Raw genomic sequence first — 16,874 nt, 5'->3', positions numbered from 1 at the left:
AGTACTTTAATTAGGTTAATTTCAAAGAATGAGCATGCAGTTAAAACAAATATAAAATGATAGAAAAAATCCAACATTTGTAGACTTTAATCTTCTCCAAATTAGCTTCAATATCCTCACAAACGGTTTGTAGACCACCACGAGAGTCTTCTTGATTATTCTCCAGCCTTAGAACGAGAAGGTGAGATCCGATGAGTGACTAATTTAGAGATAAAAATGTTAAGTCTTTGAGAGAAAATAATAATGAGATTATCAAATAATCTCATAAATTTCCTCTTGGCCAAGAAAAAAACCCATTAAACTCTTTCATTTTGAAGACTATTTCATGCAAAACATGCAACTTTGAGTTTGATGAGAATTTGACAGTAAAAAAGTCACTAACTCAAAGTGGGATTAGTGGTGCAAGTATTAGGTTTTATATCCTAAAACTCGTGGTTTGTAAACATAAAACTTATTCTGAAAAATTCAGTAAGTTGTTATTGAATATATGTATAGCTTATTTCATTTTAGAAATCCAATAAACTAAAAAACCCATGACTATTACATGAGTACTTGAACATCATGTGGAGACATAAAAGTGGATCATGTTCGAGTAAATAGTCAAAATGACATATAGTATATGAATGAGGTTGGGTGCCTTATTCTACTAACACTCTTGGATGTGGCCTACTCTGTAGTTGTTACAAAGAATTGTAAAGTGCTACAGATGACGTGATCCTAATTCGTACATGTCGTGACACGAGGAGTGGGAGCGTCCTGTGCAATGAGTTTGTACAAGATTGAACCATAAAATCAGTCACTCTTACTTTATAACGTTGTTTACCGTATAAGACTGACTATTTCAAAGTGATGATCTAGGTAACTTGACCTTCATCTTAAGCTAACTATGATCCTTGTTGCTCCTGCTGCTTGCTGATACTCTTACAACAAGTGTCTTCAATTGAAGACAACACTTAGCAATGCAAAAGATGACATTTTCCACTCACATTTGTTGGATCTTTTCCACTAACTCGGTACAAGGTCAAAGTTTGACTCTCAAAGTCCAAAAGTCAATAAATTTGACCTTTTGATTTTTAAAGTCAAAAGTAAACATTTTGACTTTCATTATAATGTTGACAGTCGACAATTTTGATATTTGGAATTTTGACCAATTTCTTTCAAATTCAAAATTAATTCAAATAATTAATTTTAAAATGAAAGTAATATTAAATAATTAATGAAACAATTTAATTAAATTGATTTAATATTAAATCCAATAATAATCGCAATGAATATGAATCCCTATTCATAATCTTGATATTTAAATCTTATTTAAATATCTCATATTTTCTCTCTTTTCATGTTTAATTTAGAATTAAACATTAGGTTAAATATATCGTATATATTTAACGCTTTGCTCCAAAAATCGAATTTCAACACTTCAAATTCGTTCGTCACATTGTTCTAAGGTTTAGTCCGTATGAGTTAGTAGGGGGACCTCATAGACCTACAAATCATGGGCTCCAACGATCCGAGATTAACCGGCTAAACTCTCTAACATAATTAACCACGATTCGTTAACTACCAGGTTGCTCCATTAAAGCCCAGTAGTTGCACTTCTTTCACTATAGATATATTATGTCCACTCGATATAACCATGATTTGCAAGATAATCCTTCACAAGTTATTCGTAATAATGGCTAGGTCAAAAGGTGTTTTACCCCCAAGATTACATCTTGCTTCTTATGTCCCATTGATCCTCTAATGAACAATTGGTTTGTGATCCAATCACTATACCGAGTCCCTCTGAGGCGAATGAGAGGGTGGGGCTCCTTGTTCAAGATCTGGAGTCAGTACCTAAGGGGACAACCTCTCTACTATCCCCTAAAGGGAGTAGAAGTGTATTCTGTCTTGCACTCTATGTTCCCAGCTATCTACCAAGTCTTACCCCTGCAATGGGAGGCTTATTGAGCCGGTGCTGTTGAGCAAACCCTCACACATACAAATCAAAGGATAATCCCGAATATGCAAGAGTTCATAGTTAACTCAGGATTATGGTTAAGCTACCTAGGTCATCGCTTTAAAACAGTCTGTCTTAAATAGTAAACAACGTTATAAAGTAAGAGCGAATTATTTCTTTGTCCAATCTTATGCAAACCCACTGCATAGGATGCCCCCGCTCTTCATGTCAATACATAAACAAATTAGGATCACTTCGTTTGTAGCACTTTACAATAAATTGCAACAACTACAGAATGTACCGCATCTGATAGTGTTATTAGAATAAGATACCTAGTCATATTCGTATACTATAGATCATTTTAGCTATTTATTGAACTTGATCCACTCTTATGTCTCCACACAAAGTTTAAGTATTCATATAATAGCCTTGGATCTTTAGTTTATTGGTTTTATTCTTTTTTCTAAAACGAAATAAGAATTCATACATTCAATAACAACTTTATTGAATAAAACCTAATAACATCTTTATTGATAATATAATAAGTTTATTGTTTATAAACCACGAGTTTTATGATATAAAACCCAATACGTTTAACATCCGTAATTTGAGTGATGAGTCAACCTAACAATCTTTCACCTTTTTCCAAAGATTAGAAGAAGGCTAAGAAAATTAACCAACACATTTGTCTATGGTATCCTTGAAACCTAGATAATCAAACATGTACTTGAAAAATGATTTTGTAGGTCATTACCCAATGTTGAAGGCAGAAGCAAGTTCTATTTCTAGATACTTTACTTACACTTCCTTTGTGAAAACTTTTTTCATTCAACTTTTTCGATGTTGAATTTAAATATGATATGAAATACCTACTTGATAAAAAAATTCTCAGGTAACTCAAACTTGGGACCTAAGAAGAGTCAAACCACTTAATTAAGTTTCCACTTGCTTAAAAGCCTAAAAGAGACATTTAGTTCACAAAGAAAGAAAATAATACATAAGATTAGAAAGAAAATTGCTTAATTGAATAAATAAAAATAGATACATACAAAGTATCTCAATATAAAACGAGGATTAAATCTTATCTAACTTTGTTTCGATATCTTTCAATAAGAAACAAGTCTTTGCACTTAGGTATGAATTGCATGTATCACAAAGCACTTGATTTTTCCAAAATAAGCTTAAATAAAGAGCCTAAATAACCGTAAATAATGAAAGCTATTGCACGCCTAAAGTTAAGTTATTGATCATCCACAACCAATTTTAGATTTTTTTCAAAAAATAAAAAATCAAAGATCAACACGAAAGTTAGTGGAATGTAATCTAAACAAGTTTAGAGAAAAAACATCTATCAAGAGAGGTCTCAAACTATGGGTAGTTTACTCAACTTTCAGATTTCTCACGTGGAAATAAACCATTGGCAAGCAAACCCTAAATAATATATATATGCAATATAAAAAATTTAATTGATAACAAAAATATTAAATTTGATGGTGTTTGGATAAATTTAATTAAATTTTAATGACATAAAATTTATTTAATAACTTAATGTAATAAAAATAAATTAAGAAATAAAAATTAATTTTTATGAATTTTATACTTATAATTGCATAGAAAAATATAATGTTTTTCCCAAACATTCTATTCTCATTCCCATACATGATAAAACACAGTCATCTTTGATTCCTAGACATTTTATTCTTATACATCCTATTCCGAGGTAATTTTTATTCTTAGACATCTATAAAAATTTAAACCAAATGGTCCCTAAGAGTGTTTTTTCTTTTCTATTTTTCTTTGCATTAAATCTCGGTAACCATACATGATATACAACATAGTATAACATTACAGTACAAACTGCTCACCCCAAACTTAAGGTTGTCAATGTCCCAATAACAAAGAGAAATGAAGAACACAAGATAAGTTTGTATGAGAAAAGAAAAACAGAAAGGAATTCAGTTTTGAATGTTTTATGGAGAGAAGGTGCAAAATTAACTAATGAAAAATAAATAATTAACTATTTTTATAAAATTAATTGTTTTGAAACTTCCATTCATGTAGAAATAGTGTCATTACAACGTATGAAAATTAAATGAAAATCAGCCCCCTTGTGTTTATGTTTTTTCTTCTTTTTTGGTATTCGCCTATTTAAAAAGTAAGTTGTTATTTTACAACCAACTGCCATTAATATTATTGGTTTATATGGATTTCTTTCCAAATGGGGCTGTATAAAAATCCATTGCATTTGGTCATGTCACATCTCTATTTAAAAACAAATCACAAAGTGGTTTTCCGACTGCAATATGAAGAAGCAAATGGAGATGGGACGTACGAAAAAGCAATGCGTTGTGTTGTTATTTGCGTTGTTTTTGGTTATATTTGAGGAAACCAAGGCTGCAGAGCTTGCAAAATGGCAGATCCACGTTGTGAATGGACTAAGCAGTGGCCAAATCTTGTCCGTTCATTGTAAATCCAAAGACGATGATTTAGGAGAACACAAGCTTAGCGTTGGAACAGAATTCAATTGGAGTTTTAGGGTAAACTTTTGGAATACGACTTTGTTTTGGTGTTACTTGCAGAAACCAAATGCACAACATTCGTCATTTGAAGCATTTTGGATTGAGAGTAGATCAGTTTGGCTTTATAATATGTGCTACGATTCTAATTGCATATGGACAGCTAAAGATGATGGAATTTATCTGAAAGACAACACAGCTCAAAGAGATATTTTGATTCATAAGTGGGAATAATTCCTCACCAAAAACACCTACTTCATTATGATATATGGGTGTTTTGGATTAATATAAGGGTTTGATTGATATAAAGTTTTTCATACCCACATCTTTCTTTTTCTTTCTTTCTTTTTTGTTTAAGTAGTCACATCAGCCAAACATGAGCAAATATAATTTAGAAATAATTGGCATGTAATTTTATTTTCTTGAAGTAAGAAGGTTAAATCTTATATAATATCATCCTTCTCTCGATGAAATTGAAAAAAAAAAAGCTTGGTTTGGAATTGATTTTTGGTGGAATTGAAAAGTTTAATATACACCGAAAAAAATTATTGTTATTCTACTAAGAAAATTGTTTATCTATACATTGTCTCATAGTTTTTTTTTCTCTTTTCTTTACATATTTTTAGTTGCACATCCATTTGTGTTTCTACTTCTTCATTCCAATGTTATTATCTAAGAACAATATGCTCGAGTAAATTTTCAAATTAGTATTTGACGAGTGAATAAGATTTAAGGATGTTAAGTTAAGGACAAGAGATTAGGTGAAGTGATACGTTTGGGGTGCTAACAAAGCTATTTTGATGGATAAAAGACCAAAATTCTTTGAAGTAAGGACCTATTTTCTTTTATGTCAGCTCTATATTATAGTGATCACATAGCTATTAAATAATACAACTTTATTTATTGGGTACCTAAATGATGTGTGATTCGAGTAGTTCATTGTTAATACACAAAGGTGAAAAGAACCTCAAAGTAGTTACAAATCTGTTACATTCAAGCTACCTTTAAATATATTGTGTAACTAATTGTAAACGGAAGAGAGAAAAATTTGTATAGAGTGATCATGAAAGCTTGAGACTTATCTTGTAGCAATCTTGTAATATTCCCTAATAAAAACTCTTATCAACTTCTCCATGGATGTAGGCTATCCTTGGTCGAACCACGTAAACCATCAAGTTCATCTTCTTCTCCGATCATCTTGTTCTATCGTGTACCATCAAGTCATCGATCCTGTAGCATTTAGCCAACGATCGTTTAGCTTTTAGCCAATGATTGTTTACCTCGGCACCCCTATCGTGTAGACGCTCGTCGTCTTGAACCTCATCGTCTAGGCGATCTTCAGTAAAGCTTTCAGTAAAGACTAGTTTTACTTGAAACGCGATACTGAAGGACATTTGAGAAGGTATCCGACCAACTTGATACCGAAGGACATTTGAGAAGGTATCTGAGTAGCTCGATACTGAAGGACAAGTTTAGAGAAGTTATCTGATTAAAAGTATCTAAGGTATGATGGTACTTAGTATGACCAAATGCACGTAGGTAGTTAAAGTCAAAGATTGAGCAAAATGGTTCTCTCATAACTAGCAGTTGGTGTTGGGATTTAACCGCAAAAGGGTTATTCTCAACTAAGAAACAATGTTAATGTTTTCTGAGCTTTATATGTTTTATGCTTGGAAAATGTTTATACTGCAGTACAAGATTACTTTAGAAGTTTATATTTCAGTTTAATCTCTTTATTGAGACTATTGCATGAGAATCAATTATCTTTCGTAAGTCACTCACTAGGCTAGCAAGCTCACCTGTTTTCAAATATTTTCCTTTCCCCCAGGTAGCGGTCAAATCCTCAAGAGATAGCTATGCATCTGCTCTGCCACTAAAGGACAAAGATATTGTAACTCGTTTGTTAGGTGGTTACTGTAAATATTGTACACATGTTACAGTTGTTCATATAGGGACTAGGGTTTTCGGTATCGGGACATGTGAATCTAATGATGTAATTACTCTAATATATTGTTCTTTTGAATTAATAAATTTTGGCCATAGAGGCATCCACTGTATATTAGTTTTTACATTGGTATCAGAGTTATTTCTGCAAAAGTTATTAGGCAGTAAGTGAAAACAAAAGGGTTGATAACTGCTGCAGTCATATCCTTTCCTAGGCTCAGAGAGTAGTCTGGGACGGGGTGTGACATGTTCTCTCTTTTTTTTTTCTCTCTATTTTCTCTACAACAAAGGAAAGAAAAGTATAGACATTAGAGTTCTACAACAGCAGTAGTGCCAAGTTCTAATCTCAGCAATCAAGGTGTAGGGTCGAGATTTCTCATCACATAGATTGTGCTGTTAGCACATTGTTTTGTGTTTGTGTGAATAAGAAAGGTGGTATCCGGTATTCGTATAGGGCCTGAGTATTTTTAAGCCCAAAAGATCAAGTGTATTGTGTATTCTTTAGCCCATGGTATCAGAGCCTGCAAAAAAGCTTCAAGATTGGTCAAGATTCTAAAAAAGCAAAATCTTGGAGCTTTTCAGTTGAAATTTGAAACAAATATGGCAATAGCAAGATATGACATTGAGAAAATTGATGGGAAAGGTGATTTTGGTTTGTGAAAAGCCGAAATTAAGGCTATCTTGGGACAACAAAAGGCACAAAAGGGCCTAGAGGACCCAGCCAAGCTGCCAAGCACTGCAACAGAAGAAGAAAAAAAAACATGGAGTTAATTGCTCATGAAACACTGGTTTTAAACTTGTTTGACAGTGTCCTAAGGCAAGTGATCGATCAAGAGATAGCTTTTAAGATGTGGAGCAAATTGAATGAGCTATATGAGACAAATCTGCCCAACAAACTTTTCCTAAGGGAAAGGTTCTTTACTTTCAAGATGAGTGCTTCTAAATCCTTAACAGAGAATCTAGATGATTTTAAGAGGATAACTACTGAACTCAAGACTCAAGGAGAAGAGATTGGGGTAGATAATAAAGCTTTTGTGCTTCTCAACTCATGCCGGATTCCTATAAAGATGTGAAGACTGCCCTAAAATATGGGAGATATTTCCTAACTACTGACATCGTAATTTATGCTCTCAAAATCAGAGAAATGGAGCTTATTACTAGCAAGGAAGATAAGCCTAGTGCAGAGGCTTATTTGTAAAGGGCAAGTCAAAACAGAATAATAAGGAAAAAGGAAACTAGAGCTCAAATAAAGAAGGGAAAGAAAAGTCCAAGGTTAGATGTAAATATTGTAAAAGACTGGGACGTTTAATCAAAGATTGCAGAACTTTGAAGTGGAAGAATGAGCAGAAAAACAAGCAATCACGACCATAACCAAAAGTCCAACCTAATCAGTTAGGTGAAGCCTCGGTTTGTAAGGACTCTTACTTTTAATCAGATACTTTGGCTACCTTCAATTGTAAGGCAGAAGAAGAAGCTAATAAGAACCTAGATTGGGTTCTAGATTCAAGGTGTTCTTTCCACATGACACCCAATAAAGATTGGTTTAGTACCTACAGAGAGTTGGAGGGAGGATCTGTCTACATGGGAAACAATAACTTATGTCCAGTGGTTGGGATTGGCTCAGTCTCACTAAAACTAGAAGATGGAATAGTCAAGCTATTGAGAAATGTCAGACATGTGCCTAAGCTGAAGAGAAATCTAATTTCACTAGGCATGCTTGATTCTACTAGCTGTGAATATAGAGGCAAGGAAGGTTACTGTGAAGTCTTGAAGAACAGTAAGCCTATCCTTAGAGGGTTGAAGATTAATGGAGTGTATGTTGTTCAAGGAGTTCATAAAGTTCACTCAGCTTTAATTGTGACTCAGAAGCAGCCTACTGAAAGAGATCTTTGGCACAAAAGACTCTCACATATTAGTGGCAAAGGTCTAGAAGCTTTTGCCAACCAAGGAATTCTACCTAAGGTAGTTCATCAGAGCCTATCCTTTTGTGAACATTGTGTGATAGGGAAGGCTACTAGGTAGAGTTTTGTGAAGGCTCAGTACACAACCAAGGTCATTCTTGACTATGTGCATTCAAACCTATGGGGTCCTTCAACTTTTCAGTCCTTGAGTGAAGCCAAGTATTTCTTAACCTTTGTTGATGGCTATTCTAGAAAAAGTTGGATCTATTTCCTTAAATCTAAGGATTTAGTTTTTGAAAAGTTTAAAGAATGGAAGATCATGGTTGAAAATTTTTCTAACTATCAAATTAAGTGTCTAAGAACTGATAATGGGCTTGAGTACTGTGTAGAGAAGTTTAATGTTTTTTGTAGAGAGCATGGTATAACTAGACACAAGACAGTTAGGTATATATCTCAGCAAAATGGAGTGGTAGAGAGATTGAACAGAACAATAATGGAAAGAGTAAGAAGCCTATTGTCTGATGCTATACTTCCTAAAAATTTTTGGGCAGAAGCAGCCTCATACACTGTCTATATACTGAACAGATGCCCTCATGCATCTATTAACCTTCTAACCCCTGAAGAAATATGGACCAAACAGCCTCCTAACCTGAATAACCTAAGGGTATTTGGTTGCACTGGTTTTGCTCATCAGAGTAAAGGGAAATTAGCTACCAGGGATGTGAGGTGTATGTTTTTTGGCTTCACAGAAGGTGTTAAAGGGTTTAGAATGTGGCACCCTACTTAGAAAAGATACATCACCAGTAGAGATGTTTTCAGAGAAGATGAAATGTATATGCAAAGATCTAATTCTAATGCTTCAGCACCTCAAGTGAGGAATGATAAAATTGAGGTGGAGCAAGTTCTAATCCATACTTCTAATCCTTCAAGCTCTGAATCATTTTTTGATCAACTACCTCATCTAGAAAAAGAAGTAGAAGATGCCACTATTGATCTTGAGCAAGAAGAACAAGATTTGAGAAGGTACAGCCTAGCTAGAGATAGGCAGAGAAGAACTATTGTGCCACCTTCAATGTATGAAGACTACTTAGCTTTGAATGCTTCTGATTAATTTAATGAATCAGAACCCTCAACCTTTGAAGAAGAAGTGAGTTTTTCTAAAGCTAAGATGTGGATAGAAGCTATGAATGAAGAGATTGATTCACTAGTGAGAAACAACACTTGGGAGTTGACACCTTTGCCAAAAGGATGCATGCCAATTGCGTCCAAATGGGTGTACAAATTGAATGAGGGTTTTCCTAATGACCAATGACCTAAATTTAAAGCTAGGTTGGTTGCTAAGGGTTTTACATAGAGGCTAAGTGTTGATTTTAATGAGATTTTTTCTCCAGTGGTTAAGCAGACTTCTATCAGATTGTTGTTGTCTATTGTGGCTCAAAATAACCTAGAGCTGGAGCAACTAGATGTTAAAACAGCTTTTCTACATGGCTTCTTAGAGGAAGTTATCTATATGAGCCAACCAAAGGGGTATGAGGTCAGAGGGAAAGAAGACTATGTATGCTTACTTAAAAAGTCTATCTACGGCCCCAAACAGTCCCCTAGATGCTGGAACAGAAGGTTTAGTGATTTTGTACAAAATAATGGTTTTTATAAAAGCTTCTATGACAGTAGTGTTTACATAAACACAGATTCCTACATTCATCCTATCTACTTGTTACTATATGTGGATGGCATGCTTTTATCAGAAGCAACTATGAAAGAACTAAATAAAGTAAAAGATTTATTCAAGTAAGAGTTCGAAATGAAAGACATGAGAAATGTAACAAGAATACTAGGCATTGACATTATTAGAAACAGAAAAACTAGTATTCTAAGCATTGATCAGTCACAATATTGTAGTAAATTGTTAAAGAAGTATCAAATGACAGAGGCCAAATCAGTTTCTACTCCTATAGCTAACTATTTCAAACTCCCAGCAGAAAATTCACCCAGAGAATTAGATATTGAACATCGGAAGAAAATGTCAACAGTCCCCTATTCCCAAGTTATGGGAAGCTTAATGTATCTAATGGTGTCTATAAGACCTGACATTGCCTATGTTACTAGCCTGGTGAGTAGATATATGGCTAATCTGGGTAAGAGGCACTGGGAGGAAACAAAGTGGATAATGAGTGTACTTCTAATGCTAAACTAATGTAACAACAGCTTCTAGACAGTGAACCAAAGCTGATTAAGTATGTTGACTCAGATTGTGCCAGAGATCTAAACAAGAGAAGGTCATTATCAGGGTATATCTTCCTATATCGAAGGTGTGTCCTAAGTTGGAATGCTACTTTACAATCAGTAGTAGCCCTTTCTACTACTGAAGCAGAGTTTATTACCCTTTCAAAAGTAGTAAAGGAAGGCCTATGGATAAAGGGTCTCCTATGTGACTTCGGAATTAAACAGAATACAGTGAAGATATTTTGTGACAATCAGAGCACCATACATTTATCTAAGCATCCCCAGTACAATAACAGGACTAAACATATCGATGTTAAATATCATTTCCTTCGAGAACAGATAGAAGCAAAAAAGATTGAAGTTCTGAAAGTTCATATCTCAAAAAATGCCTTCGGCATGTTGACAAAGACAGTCACTCAGCTCAAATTTCAGAAGTTCCTTGATATTATAGGGTATGAGCTGAGGGACAAAGGTTAAAGAAGAAGACAGTCAGATCAGAGAAGCTGAAGAAAACTTGAAGTTTATTTCAAGGTGAAGATTGTTAATACAGAAAGGTGAAAACAACATCAAAGTAGTTACAAATTTGTTACATTCAAGCCATCTTTAAATACACTATGTAACTAATTGTAAACATAAGAGAGAAAAATTTGTACAGAGTGATTAAGAAAGCTTGAGACTTATCTTGTAGCAATCTTGTAAAATTCCATAATAAAAACTCCCATCGGCTTCTCTGTGGATGTACGCTATCCTTGGCCGAACCACTTAAACCATCGTGTTCATCTTCTTCTTCGATCGTCTTGTTCTATCATGTACCTTCGAGCCATCGATCGTTTAGCTTTTAGCCCATCGTCTAGACGATTCTTCTCTTATTTCCTAGACGACTTCCTGCTTTAACTCTAATCGGCTAAACGACTACAGTCTCATCGTCCAGGCAATTTCCGGCAACATCTCTCTTCAGTTCTCTCTTTTCTTTTCTCTTTATTTTCTCTGCAACAAAGGAAAGAAAGTATAGACATTAGAGTTCTACAATCAGCAGTACTGCCAAGTTCTAATCTCAGCCATCAAGGTGTAGGTCGTGATTTCTCATCATACGAATTGTGCTTTTAGCACATTATTTTATGTTTGTGTGAATAAAAAAGGTGGTATCTAGTCTTCGTATAGGGCCTGAGTATTGTAAAAGCCCAAAAGATCAAGTGCAGTGTGTATTTTTTAGCCCATATTTCTATTCTCAAGCCCAACATTCATTAAACAACCACAAAACACAATCATAAAGCAATTTAAGAAATATGAATTACATTAAGATAATACATCAAAAATTATAAAGGTTCTAAATCCCCTAAAGTAGAAAACTTAGATATTACCTTCCATTGATGATGCAGAAGACGAAACCTGACATCGTTCCATTAGATTACATGAGAAAAAGAAAGAAAATGCAAGTGGAAGAGAGAAGAGGGAAAGAAAATTTGTTGGAAGCTAATTAGAAGATAAAAATACCTAAAAGTAATGAATATCTTAAATAACATCGAGCCAATAGCGCGGCACAGGACACTAAAGGTCATTCGTATTTTTAATTTGTTTGTTTAGTGATTTTATAGGTAATGAGCATCTAGAAGGTAGAATCGACTGTTATGTGTTGTTCGGGTTAATTTGAAGCAATTAAGAGCTTAAAAGAGCAACTGAGTTTCTAAAAATAAGAAATGACGAAAATAGTCATGGAGACGCAATGCACAGCGCCACGTTACTGCCTTGTGGCGCCGCGGCGCTCTAAGTGTTGTGCTTAGTGCCACCACTATTACGCAATCCATGAGATTTCCTTATATTTTGACAGTCATTTGTATATTTTGGCATCGAGATTTGGATTCGATGAACGATTGAAGGCTTAAATGTCGATTTTGAGGTATGTTGGACATTTTCGATGGATCTATGAGATTTTGATGTATTTTTATGGGTTATCTACTTCTTCTTGTTTTCCTTTCCTCATTTGAATATCTAGATTGAATGTATGAGCAATTAAATCACTTACTTGATCATTAATACTTTTATGTTCGTTCGCCAATGCTATATATGTTTTAGGTGTCCATAATTGCATCCAAAGTATGCTTAGTTCAAGTAGCAATAGGTTTTAGTTATAGCTATGGTTTGATTGCTAGGATTATAGGATCATCAGTAGCGAAAGATAATGAAACCTAATAAATAAAAATACGTTAGGTTAGATTTTGCCAATTTAACTTAATGTCCTAATCAATCCAAGACCTGGATGCGATTAGCTTAGTATCTTACGTGACATTACTTAGTTAATTTACGAATCAATATCATGTGGGTTTTCCATAGGGAGTTTTCCGGATTTTAATACATTCAATTAGGGTTTATAAGTAGATAATCTACTAATAATTGCATGTTTATTCAATGAATTAATCCATAGATAACCCGATAATCTCTTAATCGGCGAAGGTAATCTCGCGTTTGCTCGCTCTCTTTCTTAACTTATCTTACTTTTCACACTTTAAATTTTCGTATTTGGTTTTCTTGTCAAACCATACAACCAACCCCCTCCCCTTTTTTACTGTTTTGTAAGGGCTAATTTAGCTTAGAGAGATTCTATCTTAGACTTCCTATGGTTCGACCCCGAACTTTTCACTTGTGTTACCTTGTAGTATAAGTGGTTGGTTCGATGATTTATAAATATTATTTGATAAGTAGAGGTTTACCAGCGACGAAAAACACCATCTTCTATCAAATTAAAATTTAAGCATGCAATGCTAGACTTAGGATTAGATATTAATATCTTCCCTCCATCTGTGTACTCTGAGCTTCGGTGGCATGTCCTGTATCTCTTTGGTATTTTAGTTCAGTTCGCAGATTGCTCTCTAGTTAAACCGCTGAAAATGATAAAAGATGTCTTGGTCAAGGTGAATAATTTTGTCTTTCCTTCTGACTTTTATACTATTGATATGCATGGGAAAAACTCCCCATTCAATCACTCAATTCCATTAGGTCGGCATTGATGTTAACAAAGGGTCCTTTTTTTATTATACATGAAGGGTGGGTTAAAAAATTTGCAATATCTGAAACCCTTTGCAATATCTGAAACCCTTATAATCTCTTATCGTGCTTGTTTTAGCCTCTTGCTTTTATAGGACAGTGGTCAACCAATAATGTTAGTGATGGCGGATGGAGTTACAACCATCAACTCTGATCATGGATGATTAAGCCAAATATGGTCGAGAAAATCAACCTTAAAAATTTGTGCTTCATGAAAGCAGCCAAGCATCAAAATTCATTCACTAGATTATATATATATATATATATTTTGTAATTTTCCCTTTATCTCTGAGCCTAATATTTCTCATCATTCTTGTTTTATTATGTGTGTTGGTGGAAAAGAGCTTGAATTAAGGAAGCCAAATCCTTCCTTCATCCTATGATTCAAGAAATTTTTCTGATCCCTCTTGCTTGAACATCTTTAAAATTGAGAAAAATGTGAGTTTTAAAAGTTGGGGACGAGATATTCGATTTGGCATATCTTTTTTGTGATTATATAGTTTGGGGTCCTGTAGCACTATGCTTGGACTATGTTGAATTCTTACTTGTTGCATGCTTTGTTGCCGTATTCTTTGTAATGACTAGTCGATGATTCACTCTTTTGAATCATGTTGGCATGAAGTCTTGTACGAAAAAGGCAATTATGATTTTTAGTCCATTTTTGAAAAATTTGCACCATTTCTCTCATTCATCTTTGGGTTCTTTATCCATCTATCTAGACTCTTGTTTGCTTAGAATTGCATTATAAGTCCATAGGTTTGTTTTCATTTCGAAAGGCTTCACTAATTAGAGAATGCCTATAGGTGGTAATATGATAATAAGGGAGAAAATATGTGATTTATATGCTCCAAAAGAAAAAGGAAAGAGTCAGCTAACAAGAAAACAAAGTATTCACTCAAAAGAATATATAAAAAAAGAAGATAAGAAAATAAACTTGTAATTTGCAGGCATGACACTAGGGGTAAAAAGAGCTGTCTTCTGCTATGATCAGCCAGGATATCTAAGAGAAAAGAGTGAATACAGTTCCCTACAGTAGAAATGTGAAAGCTAGTGCTCTTAGGTAAAAGAAATGCAAGTTTGGGGATCCCATGTGTATTGCAGGCACCTCAATTGATATATTACTATCTTGAATGTTTAGATATTTGATGGTTGGTGCTCAACCTATTGGATTTTATATCCTAAAAACTCGTAGTTTGTAAAATAATAAATATTTTCTGTTATCATTATACTTGTTATTGATCTCATAAATTGTATGAAAATCTAAATCCAATAAACTAAGACCCATGACTATTTTATGAGTACTTGAAATTTATGTGGAGACATAAGAGTGGATCGGGTTCGAGTAAATAGTCAAAATGATTTATGGTACATGAATGAGGTATGGTACCTTATTCTGGTAACACCATTGGATGCGGCCTACTCTATACTTGTTACAGAGAGTTGTAAAGTGAAGGATCTCTTACCGAAGAGGTCCATGAGTGCGTTTGAATTGCTCCGATCTCACCGTGACCAAAATACATAATATACATTCAAACATACAGTTATGCAAACAAACAGTAAATTAAAGGCATGCTTTGAACAACAATAAACAAGGGAGGGAGTTATCATACCAATTGAAGATGTTCTTCAAAATTCGGAACTCAATGCAGCGGAAACCTCCACGCGATCTACCAACACCCAGTAGAAGCGTCGACTGTAGCAGCACGCACAACTGCAAGATCACAAATGCAATGGGGACGACACCGCCAGAAAAGAGCCTCGGGTATTCTCTGAGTAAGAACCCAAAACGTGGACTTTGATTAATTTAGTAAAGAAATGAGGAAGCATGAATCGTGTAGGCGATAAGCAAGTGAGAAGGAAAAAGGCGCTATCGTATAGCAAAATGCTTATCGTTTAGGAAAAGCTACACAATCGCGTAGGTTTTACTGAATGATCGTTTAGGAAATGGTTTACGATTGTTTAGCAAACTCGGCACACACTATGATCGTTTAGGGAAGCTATCTGATCGTGTAGGAATTAGTGTGTGATCGTTTAGGCACAAGGTGGACGATCGTTTAGGCAGAGAATGACTATCGTATAGGCTCTCGATTTACTTAAGCGATCGTTTAGGTTTCACCAACGCGCTCTCTCTAATCTTTTCGAATGGCTGATTGAATGAACGAGTCAAAATGAAAAAAAATTATTTCTATTTCATCGGTTACAATAACCGACACATTCCCACTAACCCACGTTCGAACGTGATAAATTGGCTTAATTATCATATAATTAACCAATTAGTTGATAATAAATATAATATATTATATTTTTATCCTATAGTTTGATATCACATATCTACTATAGTATTTTTTCCTCTACTTGATATAAATCATATTTATATCTAATTTCCTCCAAAATAATGTATCTCATAAATTTAGCCAACTATATCATATATAATTAACCAGTCCAATTATATTATATATAATCAAACTTTCTCTTGGAAATTTGAACATTTTAAATTAACCCAAACACTTGTCCTCGACTTTATCCAAGCTATCTAGGGGACCTAATAGACCTGTGGCTCGAAGCTCCAACAGTCTGTGAATAGTTGACTAAACACTTTAGCCACGAGATTTACCATCCGTTAACTGTCAGGCATTCCACTAAAGATCAACAGTTGAACTCTTCTTATCACAGATTTATTTCTGTGTCCATCGGATATAACCAATCAAGAGTACGATGAGCCTTCACAGATGCTCATAAGTACAATTGTGCCAAATTACTGTTTTGCCCCTGTAGTTACATCTCACTCCTTAAGTACCACTGATTTCTCTAATGAACAATATAACATAGTCCAACTATGTGTAAACAACTCTCGAGCCAAGAGAAGGTGTGTGGCACCACATCGTTAGAGCCCTGAAATCAGCCTTTGAGGGAACTATTTATCTATTTACCCTTGCCTCGAAAAAGAAGTGAATTCCATCTTGTGTAGATGAGTTCCCAGCTCTTAAATCAGATGAATTCCCAAAATGGTAGGTTTGAATCGGCGACCTGGCCACTAGCACCCATACAAATCAAAAGACCGCCCTCAATGGTAGGAGTTTCCAACTCACTTAGAATTGAGGTTATGTTACTTATGGTCATCCTAGTGAAGTGAAGTCTCTGTCATGAACGATGTTATATAATGAGACGTTAACACTACGTGGTCAGGTCTTATACAAACTCTTTGTATAGGACGCCCTCGCTCGCATGTCCCCAACACGAATGATCAGGATCACATCATCTGTAATAAGTCACAACACTTGTGACCATTCCATAAAATGAGTCGTATTT

General features: G+C 34.6%; 1 pseudogene; it reads left to right on the top strand.

Moving 5' to 3' along the window:
* The first annotated feature begins 4,242 nt into the window (after window positions 1–4,242).
* Window positions 4,243–4,689, top strand: LOC120084688 (S-protein homolog 1 pseudogene; annotated as a pseudogene).
* Window positions 4,690–16,874: the final 12,185 nt, after the last annotated feature.

This window comes from Benincasa hispida, chromosome 9 (genome assembly GCF_027475165.1).
Source record: "Benincasa hispida cultivar pf3 chromosome 9, pf3_genome.v1.1, whole genome shotgun sequence".
NCBI classification, from domain to species: domain Eukaryota; kingdom Viridiplantae; phylum Streptophyta; class Magnoliopsida; order Cucurbitales; family Cucurbitaceae; genus Benincasa; species Benincasa hispida.
Note: the sequence above shows the minus strand (reverse complement) of the source record. Positions and strands in the feature narration are given on the sequence as shown.